The sequence below is a fragment of the Stegostoma tigrinum genome, chromosome 1 (genome assembly GCF_030684315.1).
Source record: "Stegostoma tigrinum isolate sSteTig4 chromosome 1, sSteTig4.hap1, whole genome shotgun sequence".
NCBI classification, from domain to species: Eukaryota; Metazoa; Chordata; class Chondrichthyes; order Orectolobiformes; family Stegostomatidae; genus Stegostoma; species Stegostoma tigrinum.
The window spans coordinates 47619332-47645150 of NC_081354.1; the positions used below are offsets into that span (position 1 = coordinate 47619332).

The 25819-nt window shown below is 42.6% G+C and overlaps 1 protein-coding gene across 1 annotated transcript in view; it reads right to left on the reverse strand.

The window, feature by feature from the left end:
- The window catches only part of ttc29 (tetratricopeptide repeat domain 29), a 482465-nt gene that overhangs the window by 194418 nt on the left and 262228 nt on the right, over positions 1-25819 (reverse strand). The gene's annotated exons all lie outside the window — the stretch shown is intronic.

The window sequence follows — 25819 nt, forward strand, 5'->3', positions numbered from 1 at the left end:
TTCACCAGTTTCAAAATCTCCCCTTCCCCAACTGCATCCCTAAACCAGCTCAGTTCACCCCCTCCCCCCACTGCACCACACAACCAGCCCAGCTCTTCCCCTCCACCCACTGCATCCCAAAACCAGTCCAACCTGTCTCTGCCTCCCTAACCTGTTCTTCCTCTCACCCATCCCTTCCTCCCACCCCAAGCCGCACCCCCATCTACCTACTAACCTCATCCCACCTCCTTGACCTGTCCGTCTTCCCTGGACTGACCTATCCCCTCCCTACCTCCCCACCTATACTTTCTCCACCTATCTTCTTTTCTCTCCATCTTCGGTCCGCCTCCCCCTCTCTCCCTATTTATTCCAGAACCCTCACCCCATCCCCCTCTCTGATGAAGGGTCTAGGCCTGAAACGTCAGCTTCTGTGCTTCTGAGATGCTGTTTGGCCTGCTGTGTTCATCCAGCCTCACATTTTATTATCTTGGATTCTCCAGCATCTGCAGTTCCTATTATCTCTGATGTTATTCTAGCTGTTCGGTTTGTCTCTAGCACCACCTCACTTTTAATATTTTGTAATTATCTGCCTCACTTAGTTGGATTATAGGTCATCTTTTCACTTGGCTAATTCATCTGTTGACACGTTACTCATACTGTTTGATGTTTTTGATCACCTGCAGAGACTTATTATTCAGCCTATCAACACTCCACTGACACCATTTGTATGACCTTTTGATCACCTCTGCCTATAAATTTTGTGCCTGTGTGCTTTTCTTTACTTCACCTGAAGAAGGAGCAGCACTATGAAAACTTGTGATTTCAAATAAACCTACTGTCATATCACTTCTGACCTCGTCCATCCCAGTCCAACAGTGGCGCCTCCACATTAAAAATGAGCACATTTACATTTTTAGGTATTGCTGTCGCAGTTATGGCTTTTACTTTACAAGGTTTTCCTTAGCATCAATGACATGGCCTAAATATTCAATAGCAGATTTTATTGGAAAAGTCTTATTTATCTTTCCTCACAGGAAAGCGATATCCTAGTGGTATTATTATTAGATTGTCAATCCAGATGCCCAGGTAACGTTATGGGAATCTGGGTTCAAAATCTTCAGGAAGATAATGGAATTTGAATTGAACAACAATCTGGAATTAAGAGTCTAATCATCATCATAAAACCATTGTCAATTGTCAGAAAACCCATCTATTTTACTACCCTCTGATGAAGGGTCTAGGCCCGAAACGTCAGCTTTTGTGCTCGTGAGATGCTGCTTGGCCTGCTGTGTTCATCCAGCTTCACACTTTGTTATCTTGGATTCTCCAGCATCTGCAGTTCCCATTATCTTTGATCACTAGTTTACAAATCTCATCTGGTTTTGGGAAGGAAACTGCTCTCCTCACCTAGTCTGCTCCACATGTGGCTCCAGACCCTTAGCAATATGGTTGATTCTTAACTGCTCTCTGGGAAATTAGGGTGAGCAGTAAGTGTTGGTCTAACCAACAATGAACATTATCTCACAAATGAACGAAAAGAAACTCTTACGTCATAATTTTCAAGCCACTGCAGATTAACATCTAAATTGTGGAGATGCCCTTTTTCATCCTGTGACTAAAATATTATTGAGGTTAAGCTGGACTTCATTCAATCCATTTTCAATGCTGGTCCACGGCACATTGGAATTACACAGGTGCAGATGTGATTCCAAATGAATGTCTCTTGCATTTGAATAGTGCTTGATGTGTTATAATAGTGAAGTATTTCCATGGCCCACGATCGACATTCGTATATAGACAGCTCAACTAAGATCAATTTTACTGAAAAGCCGGGCTCTAGGTAGTCCAGCAAATATGTTATTGATGAAAGCCAAAGGATACAGTCCCTAATTAATAGTGAATTTAAAATTACTGCAGATGTATTCTGATCCATCTTTCTTCATCTCTAGCTCTGCAAAAATTTTGCTTGCTTGTCATTCTTGATTTTCAATTTGACAGATACATTTTCCATGTTTCCCAGATCCATGGTTAAAATAATGGCATGGTTTCTTTTACTGATCATTGAAATCACGAGTTCCACAAGGGAAACTTAGAGTTCACCTATTCCCAAAACTGTTCTACATCATTTATCTCTTTTGTTTGGTCTTTTGTTTGCCATGTCCGTATCCTGCTTCATTTTCTTTACTGAAAGTGATCTAAATTCTGACAATAAAAACATGCAGATTTTAAATCTATGCACTGCATGTGTCTGTGAGGCATATTTGTTCCAAAACTTTGGCCAGGACTTTTAGTGTCTGGTGTGTATTTCACCACTGCATTGGCTTATTTGGTGTGTCCATTGTCATTTAATATGTTAAGAAATGGATATGTTGTATGGCTCTCCTGTGTAAATTACTTTGTTTTTCTCCTAGGGTTGTTCCATTTTGTTTCCTGACCTCTTGTTCACTCATCATATGAATGGCTTTCTGTAGATTTAGGTCTTCTTTGGGCTGTAATAAATCTGACAGAGAGTCAGGTGTAATGGCTACAGCAAACTAGCCCTATGAACTCTGACATTTTTACCACAGTTGCATGTCTCCAGTATCATTTAGAAATCATTAACAAAATGACCTATGGATTCCTCCAGATGTTTGCACTTCTATTATTTACAATTGTTATAAGCACTCTTGAACTTGCAAGAATATTATTAATCCTGAGATTGAAATAATTTTTGAAGGCTTTCACTACCACTTGGAATTTGTCTGAGATAGTAGGAACTGCTGATGCTGGAGTCTGAGATAACAAGGTGTAGAGCTAGAAGAACAGCAGGCCAGGCAGCATCAGAGGAGCAGGAAAGCTGACCTTTCCGGTTTGGACCCTTCTTCAGAAATAAGGGACGGGAAGGGGATTCTGAAATAAATAGAGGGGAAAGCGATGATAGATGGTGGATAGAGGAGCGGATAGGTGGAGAAAAGATGGACTGGTCAGGAGGCAGGGATGGAGCCAGTAAAGGAGGGTGTCGGTAGGGAGTTGGGATGGGGGTTGGTCAGTTGGGAGGGAGAGGTGGGTAGGTGGGAAGGAGGTCAGACTGATCAAAGAGGTGGGGATGAGGCTAGCAGGTAGAAAGTGGGGGTGAGGGCTGTTCAGTGAGGTGGGAGGAACGGATAGGTGGGAGAAAAAATGGACAGGTGGAGGAGGCAAGGACGAGCTGGGCTGGTCTTGGGATGAGGTCGGGGATGGGGAGGTTTTGAAGCTTGTGAAGTCCACATTGAGACTATTGGGCTGCAGAGTTCCCAAGCGAAATATGAGGTGCTGTTCCTCCAGCTTTCGGGTGGTATTGTTGTGGCACTGGAGGAGGCCTAGGATGGACATTTGTCCACAATGTGGGAGGGGGAATTGAAGTGGTTCAAGACTGGGAGGCATAGTTGTTTGTCACAAACCAAACATAGGTGTTCCACAAAGCGATTTCCAAGCCTCTGCTTGGTTTCCCCAATGTACAGGAGGCCACATCCGGAACAGCAGATATAACATACCACATTAATAGATGTGCAGGTTAACATCTGTTTAATGTGCAAGGTTTTCTTGGGGCCTGGGATGGTGGAGAGGGGGGATGTATAGGGGCAGGTGGAGCACTTCCTGCGGTTGCAGGGAAAAGTGGCAGGGGTGGTGGGGCTAGTGTGGATTGTGGAGCAGACAATGAAGACACAGAGAGAGCAGTCCCTCCAGATGGCAGATAAGAGCAGGGAGGGGAAAGTGTCCTTGGTAGTCGGATTCAGATTGCAGGTGGTGGAAATGGTGAAGAATGATGCGTTGAATCTGGAGGTTGGTGGGGTGGTATGTGAGGATGAGGGGAATTCTGTCTTTATTGTTATTGCAGGGAGGGGGTGTGAGGGATGAGTTGTGGGTTCCGTGGGAGATACGGTCTTGGGCATGTTCAACCACTGTGGAGGGGGAAATTGCGGTCCTTGAAAAACGAGGGCATCTGGGATGTCCAGGAGTGGATTGCTTCATCTTGGGAGCAGATGTAGCTGAGGCAAAGGAATTGGGAATCGGGGATGGCATTTTTGCAGGAAGGTGTGTGAAAAGAGGTGTATTCTCGATAGCCGTGGCAGTCGGTTGGTTTGAAACAGATATCATTTTCCAGGTAGTTGCCAGAGGTGGAAACAGAGAGGTCCAGGAAGGAGAAAGATGTATTGGAGATGGTCCAGGTGAACTTAAGGTTGGGGTGGAAGTGTTAGTAAAGTGGATGAACTGTTTGAGCTCCTCGTGGGAGCACGAGGTGGCGCTGATATGGTCATCGATATAACGGATGAAGAGGTGGGGGATTGGCCCAGTGACGCTTCGGAAGAGGGACTGTACCACTTATCCTACAAAGAGGCAGGCATAGCTTGGGCCCATGCGGGTACCCCTGGCCAGCCCCTTTGTCTATAGGAAGTGGGAGGAAGTGAAGGAGAAGTTGTTAAGGGTAAGAACGATTTCGGCTAAGTGGATAAGGGTGTCGGTGGAGGGGGGCTGGTCGAGCCTGTGGGAGAAGAAGAAGCAGAGGGCTTTTAGACCATCTGCATGGGGAATGAAAGTATATGGGGACTGGAGATCCATGATGAAGATGAGATGTTGAGGACCAGGAAATCGGAAGTTTTGGAGGAGGTGGGGAGCGTGTGTGGTGTCACGGACCTATGTGGGGAGTTCCTGGACCAGTGGGGAGAAAACAGAGTCGAGACAAGTGGAGATAAGTTCGGTGGTGCAGGAGCAGGCAGAGAGAATGGGTTGACCAGGACAGTCGGGTTTATAGATTTTGGGAAGGAGACAGAAACAGGTGGTATGGATTTTGGGAAGGAGATAGAAACTGGCGGTGAATTTGTCTGATGTTTAATTTACTCTTGGCAATCAATTAGATCACTTTGCTATATTTCCAAATGCATACAGGAAGGTATTTACTTGTTCAGGTTCTGTCCAACTATCCAGTTTGGAAGCTATTATATACCTCAAGAGTTAGCTTCTCCAGATTGTCCAATTTTGTTCTATTAGACCCATCTGTGAAATTAAATCTTTGTGGCAATACTTTTCTGATGCCACAGCCTTGTATTGTGATTAGGCATTTAATCATCTTTAAATATTTTTATTCTGTAGTTATGGTAAATTCGCTGTGCTTTGCTGTTATCCTGGAGGGTTTTCCCACACTGTAACAGTGTTTTTCTTCATAGCTGTTTGGAGGTTTCCTGCACCTCAGAGCCTTACTAAGATTCCTGATGGGGTCTGTTTCTGTTCCGTGGAAACAGTCTATGTTAGTATGGAATTTGTGTACTTCTTCAAATTACGCACACTTATCTGCTTTAATTTCTTGGCTCATGATTTCCTGCCTCTTTACTCCTGGAATTTATTAATTCCCTCTCATGGCCCTCTTAGTTTCTTTTGTCAGCTCTGCTACACAGCTACATACACTAAGATGATTTGATTTTAATTTAGTTTATTATTGTCACATGCTGAGATACAGTGAAAAGCCTGACGGGACCTCACTGACATGCGGTTCCAAAGATCTGAGATGATTGAAATCATTATTCATTGCTATTACTCAAAAGGCAAGAGGTCTCAGCTTAATCTGAGAAGAAAATGCAGTTTTATTTTTGCTTTTCTCTGTTTCTCCTATCTGTTTTTTTAAGAAGTTTGAATTAACAACTGTTTGAAGGCTTTACAACATGCCATACCCCCACATTCAGCAATGACAAGATATTATGCTATGATGTGCATCAGGGAAAGAGTATTGGCACTAAGGTTGGGAAAGTCTCTGCAGTTTTATTCATGTAGCTGCAGTTACAATTAATGTCAATCAGATAGATGAAGTGCCAACATTTTTACAGATGTGACATTCTATCCACCCAGGTGTCACCCTGGCCACCTTTGCAACCTCAGAAACTTTTCTTCATTTCTTTTCCCCATGCTGACCGGAAAGGGCTATTCCTAGCTGGCAGAGTTTTACTGGGTACACAACTCAGTTCTGAATATGGCACTAGCAAGAGGATATTTGTAAGGTCCTGGTAGCGGTAAGAACGTCTGCTGCTGATGAACAGAAGATACTGAGAATAATGCATACTTAATAAGATGAGCAGCTTGAAACATCAAACTATTTGCTAAAACTCATACAGAGAAACCGTCCATGATGAACTCCCCAAAAGTTGACATTCACTACTTTTGGGAAAATTCAATCTATTGTATTTTTTCTCATACAGCTCTGGGCCTGAAATAGGAGTGTTTCCCCCCAACACATCCACAGCTAACTAGGCTCTCGACTATTCAATCACTGATCCCTGCCATCATAATTCTTCCATTCAGATATTTTGCTTTCTCTGCAATTCCCAGTGATCAATCAAGCCCACCAAATCACAATGCACCCACACTCATTTTAAATTTCTATTTCATGCTAGGATGGATCTATCCAAAATGCTGCCACTCACACTACAAAATTTTGGGATCAGGAAAATCACCCTTTATCATTCAGGATAACACCTCCATTGGATTGCCTCTTCCCTGCCCACCTGTCTCACGTTCCTAAGAAAGAAAAGGAGCATGCAGGAGTCTAAGTGGCAGACTGGAAGTTTAATACACTGGAATCAAATATATTCAGCTGTCCATCATTTTAAAAACAGTCACATTAACTTGTTTGGGATCTAAATCTCAACCTTGGCCTAGTACACTTTAACGGAGTGCCTCTGTACTAGGAATGTAGATGTTTGCTGATTCCAATTTGAGGCATGCTATGGGGATTCTATCCTTCTTGAGTTCCTGCCCTTGCCTCATTTTCTGATGTTGATGCCATTGCAAAAGCGATTGGGGTACTGCTTTTAAAATAATTTATTGAAGTCTCTAAACTAAGGCTGTACAGCAGTTCATGTTGCTCCCGGTCATGTTTGCAAACATTTTGATAGACTCTCACTGAATTCATATTGAAAATCTTCCAGAACAGGATTGAAATCTCAGGACTATTGCTCATTCAATCTTCGAACTTGTTCAAATACAATGCAGGGAAATGTCCATTAACTGGGATGTTTACTTTTCATTTGAGTGGGTCATCATTTGAATGCAAATTATGTTTTCCACAGCAGGCATTTTATTTCTGTTAATGACAATCATCTTATTTATATGTTTTTAAAAATTTGTAAAGCTTATAGGATTGTTACTTACCAATTATACTCTTATGTATCAATTTTTTTGATTTTGACATGGTAGTCTAACATACGTTTTGAGCCTTGAGCTCTGTGGGTATTTATACCTAATTTTCACAGCTTGATCATGACTCAGACAATCAATCAGCAGGTAAATCAAACAGATCACTACCTAACAATTTGTGACATGTTGGACAGTAACAAGGACTTGAACCAATCTGGGCACCAGCATGTCATGATGTAGTGGAGTCAGCTCACTGGGGTTGAAGCGCAGGTGGTGACATGCTGAATTAGTAGCTGGATACTTTTAGATTCAGCACTTAATGCCACAAAACATTTCTCCTATGACCCTAGAGGTATAAGAAAGTATTTGAAGTGCAATGATTACCACTAAATTATACATGTGCTGGTTAACTCTTCCAACTGTCCAACTCCCAATAAAGTAATAAGAGTATATTCAACATTTGTGAATTTCCCATGACATTTCTCACAGTGAGTCTGAATTCCATTATATTACCCTACTGTTTATAACAGAGAACATAATATGGGAACAGCTGATTGATGGTGATTGACAAACAAATTGAATTTTTACTACATGATACTGTGAGTATTAGTATAAATTTCAGGTTTGAGTCTCACATTGTGTTCACAGGAACATAAAAAGATTCAGCACGTAAGGAAGTCATTTGGCCCATCATGTCCTGGCTGGTTGAAGCAGACATGTTCAATCTAATTCCATCTTCCAGCTCTTGGTCCATAGCACTGTAGCTTATGGTCTTGAAATGCAAATCCAAGATTCTTTTAATGCAATAAGGGTTTTTGACCCAGTATCCTTTCAGTTCAGCAATGAGTTCCGTTCATATTATGGATGAAAGAAATTCTTCAATTCTCCAACGAACCTTCTACCAATTACTTGAAACTTTTTGCCCACAGTTATTGACCTTTCTTTTTAACAGGGACCATGAGTAGTCCATTCAGCCCTTTCAGACTTTTCTGCATATGCTTTCTGCAATTAGATCTCACATGATGAGTAATTTTCTAAGCACATTCTGCTAGTGGAAACTTTGCCAACTTGTTACTTATATCAGTGAATTAAGATATGGACAGTGACTGCATTATTTCCTCTGCCAATTCTACTGAAAACAGCTGAAGCTACTCCATTTTCACAGAAAGTATTTCAGGAACCCAGATCCTGGTCTAATAAGATGAGAATGATATAGTTTGATGAGAATATTTTGTAATGCTGATACACTACAGGAATTGAAAGTTAAAGGATTAAAAAAAAATTAAATGAAATAAATGACACAGAAATGTGCTGAGTGAGATTTTTACCTACTGGCTGCATTTACTCTGTCACTGCTCAAATTCCTCAACCAAACATTTAACCTGTAATAGACATGTTATTGCTTCAATTGCAGCTCAAGAAGGAAGTCACCATCACTTTCTCAAGAACATTTAGGGGTGTGTATTACATTGCCTAGTCAGCATCTCATGAACAAATTACCATTTTCAAAGATGCAACACTGGCACATTCAAAGGGCTAAAACTAAGAGGTCAGGTCTTCTTAGTGTCCTACTACTCTGACTTTTATATTTTTTAAAACATTCAAAGCACTAAAATTTACACTTACAGAGTGAACCTGGGCTTTGTAAGAGTGGGGGCCAAGATTTTGATAGCCTACAAGTTAGATAGAATTGCAAGAGGTCAGATTACTGGCAGGGGACACGATATCTCACAATAGTGGGGACTGCTGTCTATGTTATCCTACCAATGGTTAAAAAAATGTGAAAAATGCAGGATTAAAAAATCTAAGCCAAGGAGTGCAAGCAACTGGAACTGAGTTGGCGAGAACACCATAAGCGTTGTATAAAACTTTTGTCATTGGAATAGTCATATAGTAACAGCGTTTCTGGATTGGTAAACTAGAGGTCTGAACTGGTATGTTACAGACATACATCAACAGGAAGAAGTTAAACAAAATCAATTAATAAATCTGAAATTAAAAGATAGTCTTAGAATGGTTGACCATGAAACAGTTGCAAAAAGCAAGCTGATTCACTAATCTCCTCAAGGGAAGGTTATCTGACATTCTTGCCTACTTCGGCCACTGTGTCACTCCAGACGAATGTCAATGTGGTTGACTTTTAATTACCCTCTGAAATGGGAAAGCAAGCCAGTCAATTGCATTAAACCATTACAAAAAAAACTGTAGATGTTGATGTATGAGTTGACCTTTGAAGCCTTTGAAAAATTCCTCTAAAAACAGGGATAATCTGATAAAAAAAAACACAAAGGACTATGGGTGGTGGAGATTTATAACAAAAGAACAGCTGAAGCAACTCAGCAGGTCTGGCAGCATCTATGGAGAGAAAAATAAAGTAAACATTTTCAAGCTCGATATGAGTTGTCTTTGGAACTTTAACTTAGACGCAAGGTTTAAAAGTGAGCCACTAGTGTGCGTTATCCCGGATTCTCCAGCATCCGCAGTTCCCATTTTGTTGTTCACTGCATAAGATCTTGCTGTATATGGGTATTTTTTTAAAACCCTGTTATCTTGGTAACATAGCCCGTGCCACTTGTTTGATCTCTTGAAAGAAAAGCTGACAACAACTACAAATGTAAATATAACACATTGTGGTTGAAAGGTGGAACCATCTTAAATGCCAAATGTATTCAAATAATTTGCAGAAGAACCTTCTCAGAGTTTGAGTAATGTAAACTGTGGATAAATATGTGGCAGAATCAGGCAACAGGTTCAGTAAGGCCCTTCTTAACAGTGGGAGCAACACACTACCTTTTATGCTTTTTTAAATAGCTTGACAAGATTTTTGATAGGCGACAGTGATATCAGTTGAAGGGAATTACTACTGTCAAATGCCTTGTTAACAGCACGACTTGTCTCATTAATATTCCACCTCCTAACTTTCCAATCTCACCAAACTAGCCTGACATCGGGAAAATGTGCAAGGAAACCTGAGTAAGTACCTGGTAGATTCGGCTAGAGATAATGGGAACTGCAGATGCTGGAGATTCCAAGATAATAAAATGTGAGGCTGGATGAACACAGCAGGCCAAGCAGCATCTCAGGAGCACAAAAGCTGACGTTTCGGGCCTAGACCCTTCATCAGAGAGGGGGATGGGGGGAGGGAACTGGAATAAATAGGGAGAGAGGGGGAGGCGGACCGAAGATGGAGAGTAAAGAAGATAGGTGGAGAAGGTGTGGGTGGGGAGGTAGGGAGGGGATAGGACATGTGTGGGTACAGGTGGGGAGGTAACGAGGGGATAGGTGAATCCGGGGAGGACGGACAGGTCAAGGGGGCGGGATGAGGTCTGGAGGTAGGGAATGGAGGTGCAGCTTGATGTGGGAGGAGAGAATAGGTAAGAGGAAGAACAGGTTAGGGAGGCGGGGACGAGGCAGGTGCTGGGGAAGGTGATGTGGCTGTGGTACCTGGGTTGCTTCAGGACATGTCCGTCTTCCCTGGACTGACCTATCCCCTCCCTACCTCCCCACCCACACCTTCTCCACCTATCTTCTTTACTCTCCATCTTCGGTCCGCCTCCCCCTCTCTCCCTATTTATTCCAGTTCCCTCCCCCCATCCCCCTCTCTGATGAAGGGTCTAGGCCCGAAACGTCAGCTTTTGTGCTCCTGAGATGCTGCTTGGCCTGCTGTGTTCATCCAGCCTCACATTTTATTATCTTGGTAGATTCTGCTGTCTGTTTGTTTTGTACAACTCGGCAACAAAATTTCAACGGATGTATCAAGACATCAGCCTCATGCACACCATGTCCACTGACATTGGCATCTGAATTGTGCAAGCCTCTATGAACCCTCATGGCACATTTCCAATCCACTTACGACATTCTTCTCCACTTCAACAATGCACCTTGGGTTGCACCAGCAACTTTCATTGTAAAGATGCTGAAGGGGCATGATACACTTACAGATATGCACCCAGCTCATGCAATGAATGAGGCTGCATCCCTGGTCTTTTCACTTGCTGTCATAGCACTGACTGGTTTTGACATAAGCACTAGGAATAGGAGTTAAGCAGAGATAATGGGAACTGCAGATGCTGGAGAATCCGAGATAACAAAGCTGGATGAACACAGCAGGCCAAGCAGCATCTTAGGAGCACAAAAACTGACGTTTCGGGCCTAGACCCTTCATCAGAAAAGGGGGTTGGGGAGAGGGTTCTGAAATAAGTAGGAAGAGAGGGGGCGGCGGATCAAAGGTGGATAGGGGAGAAGATAGGCGGAGAGCAGACAGACAAGTTAAATGGGTGGCGATGGAGCCTGTCGAGGTGAGTACAGGTGGGGAGGTAACGAGGGGATAGGTGAATCCGGGGAGGACGGACAGGTCAAGGGGGCGGGATGAGGTCTGGAGGTAGGGAATGGAGGTGCAGCTTGATGTGGGAGGAGAGAATAGGTAAGAGGAAGAACAGGTTAGGGAGGCGGGGACGAGGCAGGTGCTGGGGAAGGTGATGTGGCTGTGGTACCTGGGTTGCTTCAGGACATGTTCGAGCAATTTCAAGGCCAAAGAGATTACAAGAGAGTTGCAGTGGGAGAGAGATCCCCGAGGTTTGTCCGGAGGGAGGAGGGTAACTTCTTCAGGTTAGGAATCCCTGGAAGAGGGTTCACAGTGAGGTTAAAATTGTATCAGAGATAATGGGAACTGCGGATGCTGGAGAATTCGGGATAACAAAGTGTGGAGCTGGTTAAGCAATTCAGTTCTTCGAATTTGTTCCGCCATTTGATACAATCATGGATGATCTTATCTAGGGCTCAATTTACCTTTCATGCCTGCTCCCCATAACCTCAAACCAAAATCTCCTCTTTAAATTTTCACAATGTCCCGCAACTACTGCACTCTGGGGTACTGAATTTCACAGATTTATAATCCTTTCAGAGAAGTAATTTCTCCTCATCTCTGTTTTAAATCTACTATCCATTATCATCATTCTAGACGAGGAAGCTTCCTTTCTACGTCTCCTTTGTCAATCACTTTTGACATCTTGTAAAACTCAATTAAGTCTCCAATCGTTCTTCTAAATTCCAAAGAGTATCGGCCTAAACTGCTCAATCTCTCTTTAGAAGACAAGCACCTCATCTCTGGAAACAACACAGTGAACCTCTTCTGAACTGCCTCCAATTCAACTACATCCCTCCTCAAGTGAGGAGAAAAATACTGTATACAGTACTTCAGGGTCAGTCTCACTGATGCCTTTTGCATTTGCCTTCCTTATTACTTGCTGTACCTACACGCCAGTTTTCCGCAACTCATGCACAAGGGTGCCCAGATCCTTTTGCACCAAAGCACTCTGAAATTTCTCTCTATTTTGATAAAAAAAACTGCTTTCTATTCCTCTTCTCTTACATTTATTTATGTTAATCTTCATCTGTCATATTTTGGCCCATTCACCTAACCTATCCATATCCATTCGTAAATTTCTCATTCCTTCACTGCAACTTACTTGCCCAATTTTAGATTAATTTGCAAATTCGGCTATAGCAATTCCTATCCTGTCATCCAAGTCATTAATATAGATTGTAAATATTTGGGAATGAAGGACTGAACCCTGTGACACCTCATTAGTTATATTTTCTCAACCACAAACCAACCAATTTTATCTTGACTCTGCTTTCTGCTGGTTCGCAAATCCTCTATCCAAGCTAATGATTTACTCCTAACCACATGTGATCCAGTTTTGTGAATTAACCTTTTGTGCAGCACCTTATCAAATGCCTTCTGGAAGTCCCATTATCCATATTAAAAACTGAAACATTATCCATATCACTTGTTACATCTTCAAAGAAATCTAGCAAATTAGTCAAACATGATTTACCCTTCATAAATCCATGTTAACTCCATTTTGGAGAGATAGTAGGAACTGCAAATGCCGGAGAATCTGAGGTAACAAGGTGTAGGTGTGACCAAAGGATCCAGACCCAAAATGTCAACTTTCCTGCTCCTCTGATGCTGCTTGGCCTGCTGTGTTCATCCAGCTCTTCACCTTGTTATCTTAACTCTGAAGGATTGGATTTTGACTTTCCAAATGCCCTGCGATTACTTACTTAATAACAGAATTCATAAATTTCTCAATGATACATGTTGAACTAGCTGCTCCTCAGTTTCCTAATTTCTGCCTTCCCCCACCCCCTCCTCTTTTTAGGATAATTGTATTATATTAGCCATTTTCCAATCCACTGGACCTTTTCCCGCAGCCAGGGAATTTTGGAATATTATAGCCAATGGATCCACTATCTCTGCTGCCTTTAAGACCCTGGGATGAAGACCATCATGGGTGGTGATGGCCTAGTGGTATTATCACTAGACTATTAATTCAGACATCCAGGTAATGTCCTGGGGATGTTTGTTTAAGTCCCACCAAAGCAGATAGTGGAATTTGAAGTCAATAAAATCTGGAATGAAGAGTCTAAGACTGACAATGAATCCATTGTTGACTGTTGGAAAAACATATCTGGTTCACTAACGTCCTTTCGGGAAGAAAACTGCCATCCTTATCAGGTCTGGCCTACACATGACCCAGATCCACAGTAACGTGATTCTTAAACTGCCCTCAGGGCAATTAGGGATGGGCAATAAATGTTGACCTAGTCAGCAATGCCCTCATCCTGTAAATGAATAGTAAAAAAAATCAGACTGGGGACTTTTGTACCTTCAACCCCATTAGTTGCTCAGTAATTTTTCCCTAGTGATGATGATTGTTCTAAGTTCCTTCCCTTCTATAATCTCTGTGTTACCTGTTACTGTTGGGTCAGAACTAGATGTCTTCCACTGTGAATATGGAAGCAAGACAGTGATTTTGCCATTTCCATACACCTCATTACTAACTCCCCAGAGTTGATTCTACCTAGATGCGCATAGCAACCCACCTTGTATTGCCTTGCTTTTTTGGGCATTGCTTCCTCAGCCAGAGATATCAGGCTGATATTACTGTCGTCTTGCCGTACCATTTAGCGGCACAAAGGAGTCCATGCAAAATTGGAGTCAACGGGACTTGGGGAAAATCTCTCTGCTGGTTGGAGTCATACTCGGCACAAAGGAAGATGGTTGTGGCTGTTGGAGATAAATTCCAGATCATATCCTGACTTTGAAATATATTACTGCTTCCTCAGTGTCACTGTGTCAATATCCTGGAACTGTCTCCCAAATGGCAATGTGAGTCTACCTTGAGCACATAGACTTTAACAATTCAAGAGGGCAGGTCACCAACACCTTCTCAAAGACAACAAGTAATGGGCAATAAATACAGGCTCAGTCAGCAGTGCCACTTCCCATGCATGAATGAAAACTATTGGTCCATTTATCTCTGCTCCCAGTTAGCTAATCAATCATCTATTCGTGATACTTTGTAGTTGTCTAAACCCTCAGCTCTTACTGTGATGTGGCACATTCAAAGGCTTGTAAAAATCTATGTTCTCTCATTGATAAGAACAGAAGAAGTAAGAGCAAGAGTAGGCCTTTTGGCCCCTCAAGCCTGTGCCATGATTCAACAAGATCATAGCTGATCAGGACTCAACTCATGTTTCATGCCAGTTCATCACAGCCCTCAACTTCTGATTTTTTTGCAAATCTATCCACCCCATCTTTAAATATTTTCAGAGTCTAGCTTCCACAGCTTTCTGGACGGGGAACTTCAGACTTAATACTCTCTGTGTATGAATGAGGAAAAATCCTTGTCATTTATGATACTGGATCAAAACCCCTGGATTTTTAACAGAATTTTTAAAACAAAAAAAATGGCAACTGAGCTATGCTCGGGAATACACAATCACTGGGATAACTGCCTGGAATCATGGTTCTGTTAGAAATCCTATTCACGCCTCAACCCTAAAGGAACAATAAACCAGACCTAAGACAATAACTTCAGATATCTTGGACTGTTCAGAGGTACCAAGATATTCAACTTCAATTAATACACATCCGCAAAAATACTGGGCTTTCCAATTAATCAAAACACATTTACACCTACCCTAAACTATCAGGTAGCCAATGCACTCCAAAGGGGACAACAGAAACACAATGGATAACGCAGATTTGCGAGGTGATAATGGAGCACACAGTCTGTACAACTGCTAACCCTGGTCTGGGAGAGAGTCATCCCCACAGCTACCAACAGAAGAGGGATCCCCGACAGTTACTCTCAGCGAGAACTATCTGCACAGCTATTTCCCTTAAACCTACCGACACAAGGCTGTTCCATACCAGGGGAACCAATGGCAACCGATCACGACGAGCAGATCTGGCGACTGACGACCTCCAAAAACCACCGACATGGCTGACAAGGCCTCAGACACATCTTGAGGTGAAAGCAGGCTCATAAAACCACCACAAAGTAAGAAAGCCCAAGTTCTCAAACCAGACTAAATACCGTGCGAAGTCTTCAAACAGCTCCAGCTACATGAGTGGGAACAGTCAGCTATATTTTAAAACTGTGTTTATGTCCAGTGGTGAGCCTATTTCCTTCAGACTTAAATAATTCAACCTAGCTAGCAGGGAGGTGAAGGTGGGTTGGTGACTGTGCAGGAAACCCCGAGGTCCGGAAGTCTAATCAAAATGTCCACGTTTGAAACTACTGTTTAGTTTCTATTAGTAATAAGCTTGTGTCAAGTTAATAACTGATAGTCAGTTATGGATTTGCCTTTTTAACTCTTGTATTTTTATGCACCTGTTTATTACTTTTTGCTTTTTCATTTCTTGTCATATATTCACCTTTGCATTTAATAAACAGATTTTTTTTTGCCCCAAAACACCTTTCTACTGCCTTCTTCACTTCACTTTCCTAAATTAAGAACCAGGGAACTGGGGTAATTCAGACCATCTAAAAATCAGCAGATTACTGATCGCAAATCAGAATCCGTACATCTGGGAGGAAGCAATTCCTTTCCATCCTAGTTTTAAATGCATGTCTCCTTATGATGTAACTGTGTGTCCTAGTTTGAGATTCTCCCACTAATGGAAGTATCTTAACATCTATCCTAATAAGTACTATCAGAATCTTGTATGTTTCAAACAATCACACCTCATTCTTCTAAGCATTTATAAATAAAGGCCTAATCTATTTAGCTAATCCTTCCACTCAGGCAATCAGCCTAGCAATTATTTAAATACCTCAAATGTCAGCATATCCTTTGTTAAATACAGAAACAAAACTGTGCACAGTACTCCACATATGGCCTTTTGGAGGTTTCCTGTCTCTCATACCCTGCACAGTTGCAACAAGGCATCCCTTTTTTAAAATTACAACACATCACAATAAGGCTAAAATTCCATTTGCCTTCTTAATTACTGGCTGCACCTTGGAGCACAATGTAGCCAGATGGTTTTTGGGGCACTTGGCCCAGAATTGGCCAACTGAATTGATGGCATTTAAATGAAATTAGCTAAGAATCTATGAACTACAGACAGGCTTGATTAGGTCACAATAACAAGGGTGTCCTTGAAAGACGTATCGATATAGGCAAAGGATGCATTTGAATTTGAACCCTTCCTCAGGATAGAATAGCACTTGGCTTTTGTCACCTCCACCTTGAACAGAGTAAGGAATGCAAATGATCAAAGGCACTATTGTTACCCTGGAATGGAACATCAAAACTATCTCTGACGATTAAGAACTGCACTATGATGGGAGGGCTCGACAGAACTTTCTGGAAATGTGTAAGGTATATAACCCTGGATTTGGCTTTGGGAAAGCAGCAGAAACTCCGCCAACAGATATGCTACACCCAAGGTGGAAGGAAGTTCCACCTAGAGAGCTCAACTGCCATGTGAGATCAACAGAGGAAGACAAAGAGAGAGAGAGGTAATTAAACTTTGCAAGCTTTGTCAGCCCATCCCAAGTTCAAGTACACATGGGAAGTTTATCTGGGAGCCTCGGATAATTAAATATGTGGAGCTGGCTTATGCGTTTAATAAAAGTTGTCACCGTTCTACCAGTTATATAGCTTGCGTCTGTTGACTTCAATACTGCAATATGCCTGGGTAAACATAGAACATAGAACATAGAACAGTACAGCACAGAACAGGCCCTTCAGCCCACAATGTTGTGCCGACCATTGATCCTCATGTATGCACCCTCAAATTTCTGTGACCATATGCATGTCCAGCAGTCTCTTAAATGACCCCAATGACCTTGCTTCCACAACTGCTGCTGGCAATGCATTCCATGCTCTCACAACTCTCTGTGTAAAGAACCCGCCTCTGACATCCCCTCTATACTTTCCACCAACCAGCTTAAAACTATGACCCCTCGTGCTAGCCATTTCTGCCCTGGGAAATAGTCTCTGGCTATCAACTCTATCTATGCCTCTCATTATCTTGTATACCTCAATTAGGTCCCCTCTCCTCCTCCTTTTCTCCAATGAAAAGAGACCGAGTTCAGTCAACCTCTCTTCATAAGATAAGCCCTCCAGTCCAGGCAGCATCCTGGTAAACCTCCTCTGAACCCTCTCCAAAGCATCCACATCTTTCCTATAATAGGGCGACCAGAACTGGACGCAGTATTCCAAGTGCGGTCTAACCAAAGTTTTATAGAGCTGCAACAAGATCTCACGACTCTTAAACTCAATCCCCCTGTTAATGAAAGCCAAAACACCATATGCTTTCTTAACAACCCTGTCCACTTGGGTGGCCATTTTAAGGGATCTATGTATCTGCACAACAAGATCCCTCTGTTCCTCCACACTGCCAAGAATCCTATCCTTAATCCTGTACTCAGCTTTCAAATTCGACCTTCCAAAATGCATCACCTCGCATTTATCCAGGTTGAACTCCATCTGCCACCTCTCAGCCCATCTCTGCATCCTGTCAATGTCCCGCTGCAGCCTACAACAGCCCTCTATACTGTCAACGACACCGCCAACCTTTGTGTCATCTGCAAACTTGCTGACCCATCCTTCAATCCCCTCATCCAAGTCATTAATAAAAATTACAAACAGTAGAGGCCCAAGGACAGAGCCAAGGACATGTTTAAGTGTCACATTCATCCAAATGTTTGGATGTGTGTATTTTGCCACAGACTGCATCAGGAACACTAAGATCCCTCCTTGCTGCAGTTTTCGAATCTCTCCATGTAAATTTTGATTCTTCCTTCCAAAGTGCGCAAACTCTGACTGTCGGAAATTAAAGTCTATCTGTCAGGTTTTTGCCCACTCCCTATCCATCTACACATTCCTTATGTCACAACAATGCCCTCTGACCCATTTTGCATGGTGAGAAAATTTGGAAACGTTACCCAATGTCCGTTACATAAGAACATAAGAACTAGGAGCAGGATTAGGCCATCCAGCTTCTCAAGCCTGCCCTGCTGTTCAATAAGATCACGGCTGATCGAAAGTTTTGGTTTTTTAAAAGGCGAGGCAGGCAAGAGCGAGCATTGTACTGCTGAAAAATAAGGCTGGAGAAAGTAGTAATGGGAAACAAAAATGGTGGTGGAGCTGAACATGTACTTTGAATCAGTCTTCATGGGGGAAGACACTGGTAGCATAGCAGAACTTGAAGAGAGTCAGGTGGGTAGAGTCAGCATAGTCGCCATCACAAAACAGAAGGTGCTTGTGGAGCTGAAAGGTCTGAAGGTGAATAAATCACCCTAACAAGATAGATTCTATCCCAGGGTTCTGAAAGAGATAGCTGAGGAGATTGTGGAGGCATTGGTGATGATCTTTTAGGAATCACTGTAGTCAGAGAGTGTCCCAGAAGACTGGAAAGTTGCCAATGTAACACCCCTGTTCAAGAAGGGCAGGAGGCAGAAGTCGGGAAATTATAGTTAATTATGGTTAACCTGATCTCAGTCATTGGTAAGATTTTAGAGTCTATTATTAAGGATGAGATTGCAGAGTACTTGGAAGTGCATAGTAAATGGGGGAGATAATGGCCTAGTGGTATTATTGCTGGACTTTTAATCGAAAGACCCAGATATCATTCTGCCATGGCAGAATGTAGAATTTGAATTCAATAAAAATCTGAAATTAAGAATCTAATGATGGCTGTAAATCCATTGGCGATTGTTGGGAAAAATCCATTTGGTTCACTAATGTCCTTCAGGAAAGGAAACTGCTGTCCTTACCTGGTCTGGCCTACATGTGACTCCAGACCCACAGCAATGTGGTTGACTCTTAACTGCTCTCTGGGCAATAAATACTGCCTCACCAGTGACGCACTCATCCCGTGAATGAATAAAGAAACAAAAGGGTTGAGTTAGCACAGCTTCATCAGTGGGAGGTCATGCCAGACAAATCTGTTAGAATGTTAGTTAGGTAGAAGAGCAGATATTGTTGAGGTAACGGGGAGGCTGCAGAAGCAAAGAAATGGTCGATAAAGTACATTGAAGGAAAGTATAAGGTTATGATTGGAAGAATAGAAGCTTAGACTATTTTCTAAATGGGGGAAAAAGCTTCAGATATATCAAACACAAGAGACTCGGGTGTCCTTGTTCAGGATTCTCTTAAGGTTATGTAGGTTCTGTTGGTAGTTAAGAAGGCAAATGCAGTTTTGGAATTCATTTCCTGAAGACTACAATGCAAAGCATACTGCCAAGGCTTAAGACTCCGATCAGGTTGCATTTGGAATATTGTGTGCAGTTTTGGACCCTGCATTTAAGGGAAGATGTGCTGGCCTTGGAAGGGATCCAAAGGAGGTTTACAAGCATGACCCCATGGATGAAAGATGTGTCACGTGAGGAGCTTTGAGGTTTCTGGGTCTGAACTCATCGGGGCTTAGAAGGATGAAGATGGATCTCATTGAACCTTACAGAATACTGAGAGGCTGGATAGAGTAGACATGGAGAAAACTTTTTCTTAGTATGAGAAATTAGGATCTGAGGGTACTGTTTCAGAGTGAGGGGATGACTTCAGTTATCTTTTCCCTGATGACAGTTATAATTTTAAATTTTCCTCTGTCTTTAATCTCTTGACTTACAGTTATTTTTCAAATATTATTTGTGTTCTCCACATTGAATCTATTCATCGGCCATTTGCCTAGATTCCATGATTCATGTTATATCACTGCTATCTAGGGGTATCATTACTTACAGTCCCAGAGTCATGGAGTTTGGATATCTGTCCAGCATGGAAACAGACCCTTCAGTCCAACTCATCCATGCTGGACAGATATCCAAAATTAATCTAGTCCCACTTCCCAGCATTTGACCCATATCACTCTGAACCCTTCCTATTCATATACCTTTTAAACAGTGTAATTGTGCCAGCTTCCACCACTTCCTCTGGCAAAGGGATGACTGGTCATGAGTTTAACTTGAGGGTCATACCTCAGGTGAGGGGTGAAGTTGAGAAGGAGAGTCCTCATGGTAACCTTAACTGGTGTGGAAATTGAACCTATACTATTGCTGCTACTCTGCAACACAAACCAGCTGTCCAGCCAAATGTAATTCTGTCTCAGCTTATTCCAGAATACTGTGTGCTCTCTGATTGGTTGTAGAACAAGCTGCTATAAAAAAAGTTCAGAAAACATTATGAACTCATCTTTCAGAAAACTTTTGTCAACCTCATCTGTTTAATCAATACACTGACTAAAGCCACCAATGTTTATTATCATACAATTGTCATGAGCTTTCAATATTTGAGTTTGCACATCCCATTTCACAGTCTAGTTAGTACACAGGGTGATAGAAACCTCTCCTACAAGTGACTTCCTATCTTTACAATTTCTTCTCTCTACCAAAACTGGTTTTATAAGGTCAGGTCATCTTTCTTCATTATACTAATATAATCCTTAGTTGACAGGGCTACGCTTTCATCTTTTCTAGTATCTAAAATATCACATACTGTTTTAGCCACGTCTCTGTTTTGGTTATCAGATCATTCATTTTTATTTCTAGTTGATTGATGCACTGCAGTGTCTGCAGCTCAGAGTGCAGTCTCAGTGTCAATGTTTCTCACAATGCAGATACTTACTGTAGATGTGTTAGCTTGAGATCACAGTGGTCTCCATGAGATCCCACATTCTGCAGCTGCGACACACAATCTGCTTTGACATCTTCATAGCAATTGATCAAAATGTAATTAGTAAAATAATTCATGCCACTAGTTCTGCCTATGCTTATATTTTAGCAGCTACTGCTGCTTACTGCCATTGCTACCATAATTATCTGCCACTGTGACGTGGCCATTTGCCCTCTGGCAGGCTGTTTGTACTGATGAGGCAATATTTATGTTAACTCTCACAACACAGATATGGATCATTCAGGAGTCTGATAATACCTAATAGAATTGTTTTACAGCTCCTTCAGTATTAGTATATTACGGATATAGGCACTCTGTGATAATAATAAGCTATTTCATTACAAACAGAGAGATAACAAGGTGGAGTAGAGCTGGATGAACACAGCAGGACAAGCAGCATCACGGGAGCAGGAAGGCTGACGTTTTGGGCCGGCACCCTTCATCAGAAATGGGGGAGGGGAAGGGGGTTTTGAAATAAATAGGGAGGGGGGAGGTGGATCGAAGATGGATAGAGGAGAAGATAGGTGGAGAGGAGACAGACAAGTCTAGGAGGCGGGGATGGAGCCAGTAAAGGTGAATGTAGGTGGGGAGGTAGGGAGGAGATAGGTCAGTCCAGGGAGGATGGACAGGTCAAGGGGCGGGATAAGGTGAGTAGGTAGGAAATGGGGGTGCAGCTTGAGGTGGGAGGAGGGGATAGGTGAGAGAAAGGACAGGTCAAAGAGGCAGGGATGAGCTGGGCTGATTTTGGGATGTGGTAGGGGGAGGGGAGATTTTGAAGCTTGTGAAATCCACATTGATACCATTGCGCTGCAGGGTTCCCGAGCGGAATATGAGTTGCTGTTCCTGCAACCTTCACGTGGCACTATTGTGGCACAGCAGGACGCCCAGAATGGACATGTCGTCTGAGGGTTGGGAGGGGGAGTTGAAATGGTTCGCGACTGGGAGGTGCAGTTGTTTATTGCGAACCGAGTGTAGGTGATCTGCAAAGTGGTCCCAAAGCCTCTGCTTGATTCCCCCGATGTTGAGGAGGCCGCAACAGGTACAGCAGATGCAGTGTACCACATTAGCAGATATGCAGGCGAACATCTGCTTGATGTGGGAAAAGTCTTCTTGGGACCTGGATGGAAGTGAGGGAGGAGGTGTAGGGACAGGTGTAGTACTTCCTGCGGGTTGCAGGGAAAAGTGCCTGGTGTGGTGGGGCTGGAGGGGAGTGTGGAGCGGACAAGGGAATCACGAAGAGAGTGGTCTATGTGGCAAACAGACAAGGGTGGGGAGGGAAAAGTGTCTTTGGTGATGGGGTCGGATTGCAGATGGTGGAAGTGTTGGACGATGATGTGTTGGATCCGGAGGTTGGTGGGATGGTAAGTGAGGACAAGGGGGATTCTTTTTTGGTTTTTATTGTGGGGAGCAAGTGTGAGGGATGAGTTGCAGGAAATGCGGGAAACACAGTCGAGGGCGTTCTCAATGACTGCCGGGGGGTGGGGTGCGTGATAATTGCAGTTCTTGAAAAACGAGGACATCTGAGATGTACGGGAGTGGAATGCCTTATCCTGGGAGCAGATGTGGTGGAGGCGAAGGAATTGGGAATAGGGGATGGAATTTTTGCAGGAAGGTGGGTGAGAGGAGGTGTATTCTATGTAGCTGTGGGAGTTGGTGCGCTTGAAATGGATATCGGTTTCTAGGTGGTTGCCCGAGATGGTAACAGATCTGCTCAGTTCGCAATAAACAACTGCACCTCCCAGTCGCGAACAATTTCAACACCCCCTCCCAAACCTCAGAAGACATGTCCATCCTGGGCCTCCTGCAGTGCCACAATGATGCCACCCGAAGGTTGCAGGAACGACAACTCATATTCCGCTCGGGAACCCTGCAGCCAAATGGTATCAATGTGGTTTTCACAAGCTTCAAAATCTCTCCTCCCCCTCCCGCATCCCAAAATCAGCCCAGCTCATCTCCGCTTCCCTAACCTGTCCTTCCTCTCACCTATCCCCTCCTCACACCTCAAGCTGCACCCCCATTTCCTACCTACTAACCTTATCTGACCCCTTGACCTGTCCCCCTCTCCCCCTATTTATTTTAGAACCCCCTTCCCCTCTCCCATTTCTGATGAAGGATCTAGGCCTGAAATGTCAGCCTTCCTGTTCCTATGATGCTGCTTGGCCTGCTGTGATCATCCAGCTCTACATCTTGTTATCTTGGATTTTCCATAATCTGCAGTTCCTATTGTCTTATTACAAACAGCAGCAGGTTTTCATCAGCGTATCATGCTTCAAGTGGGCCCCATGAAGTTGGAATCTGAGACCTTTATATTTTTAGTTCACATGCTATGATACAGTGATGACATAGAATCACAGAATCCTTACAATGTCGAAACAGGCCCTTTGGCCCAACAAGTCAGAGCATCCCACCCAGACTCATCCCTCTAATCTATATTTCCCTGAGCACTATGGATAATTTAGCATGGCCAATCCCCCTAACCTGCACATTTTTGGATTGCTGGAGGAAACATCCAGGAGAAACCCACGCAGACAGGGAGAGAATGTGCTAACTCCACACAGACAGTTGCTTGAGGGTGGAATTGAACCCGGGCCCCTGGCACTGTGAGGTAGCAGTGCTAACCACGGAGACACCGTGCCACCCCAATGCTGGCATGACGGGTATGACTCTTAAAGATATACTAGCTGTGAAACATAACACAATTTCAATAAATGTTTTACTTATTCTGATTGAAACTTCTTAATCGAGATGATAGGAAATGTGCATCAGCTTGTGGTTCTCATGAACGACACAAGAAAAGAAGTCTTTTTGTTGGAGCAATATGCTATCTCTTTCTGCTGACAAAAACCGAGTCCACAGTATTCCTGCCAGATAGATGTGCAAGGAATTGCAGGCATGGTCAGTGGTCTTTTGAAGGCTACAAGTCAGTATGATAAATGCAATGGAGGTGAAAGCATGACACACTGTATTGATGGTGCATCCACAAAAGCATCCAACATAATGCTCAGCTAGGTATTCACATTCTTTTTGTGATGCCAATGGGTCTACTGTCTGAGTTTTCTTTGGCAAGAGAAGCTTCTGCATGCAATAATTGTCTGTCATCAGTCATTTGTTCTCAACCACTGCATCAGGATGAATAGATCTTGGATCATGGGCACAGACCAATTGTGCAGCTTGACCTACTTAACATCCTTTGATTCTCTTCTCCATTTTCCAAACACCTCATATAGGGGAATTCCTACTGTGAAATATTTTTCTTTTGTTAAATCCATTTGTACCTGTGAAAACACTAGCAGCAAACAGAATGGCACATCTGTCACAAATACTCATAAGAACCTCCATCAAATCCAAATATGAACAAGCAGTCTACTTCTCAAATAGGAATGTCATATTAAAGGTTTAAACAGTAGCTTCACACCTTCTATTAATTCAATTGAAATAAAGCAAATTAAAAGCCAAAATAGTGTTAGTAGACAAAAAATTTGAAGTGTCAGATCCAATCATTGCTGCGTGCCACAGGTCAAGCACTAACTTTCATGCTGTTTGCTGCAAACATCCTGGTAAACTTTGGAAACAAAACCTCAATTTATTAGTTTTCATTGATTGAACTGCAGAACTTAACTAGTTCTGGAATACTATCTACTGTTTCTGTGTTCTATATGTAACCTCTTTATTTTAAAAGGAATGGACTCATTTGAGAGGAAAGAAAAAATTTTTAAAATCTCAAGACTATTTGGCCACAGAACATTCCAGCTGCTGACACAACTAGTATGCATAGGTAATATCTAGCTGAACAACAGAAACTCAGATTACATTAATAGAACCTGAAATAACTGCATAGACGGTGATATCCCGTTACCAAGTCACCCTTGGTTTACTTGCGCATAGTACCACAGACTGTGCCCAGCCAGCTCAGAGTCAGTCCCCTGAACTGAGGAGTTTCTAATCTCCTGATTATTTTGGTCACAGACTGTGCCCAGCCAGCTCAGAGTCAGTCCCCTGAACTGAGGAGTTTCTAATCTCCTGATTATTTTGGTCAGCCAGGGCTTTCCCGAGTGGCCCAGGTTAACGATGCCAATCAACGACCTCCATTGCGTACCTGAACAAAATCCAGGGTCAGGCTCACAATATTTTTGGGCAACTCATGTTGGCATTCATACATAATGAATAGGAATATTATGAGTTTTGAACCTTTGATTCCCCAAGATCCTCTGCTTCAAGATGCCGCTCCCTTCGAGGGTACCAGATCATCAAAACTTAAGGAAACAATTAAAATTGCAATGATTTATTTTCTGTTACTCTTTTTTTTAACATAAATACTGTTTGTTCCACATGAAGAAGGTTTTCCACCACTGCAATTTGTTACTTCCAATACTGGAAAGAAAAATGAGGAAATCAGGTTTTAACAAATTGTCTATTGACTCTTTGCTCACAAAATAAATAATGAGTTTCTTCATTGTCAGTGAAGAAATTACGCTTTTGCAACTTGGTCTTCCTACTTCACAGAAATAGTTTAAGTATTACAGTTATGTAAACCATTATGTAATGATGACGGTTGAGGTGGGCAGACAAAACTAAAGTTAAAAGATTCATTCTAAAATGAATGTCAAAGTTGTTCACTTAATCTTCAACTGGACTACTAACACCAATTCATGTGTTTATATTTACTCATACCAATGACTTCAGAGTTTATCAATTAGACAGTCTGTTCCTCCCTGGAGAA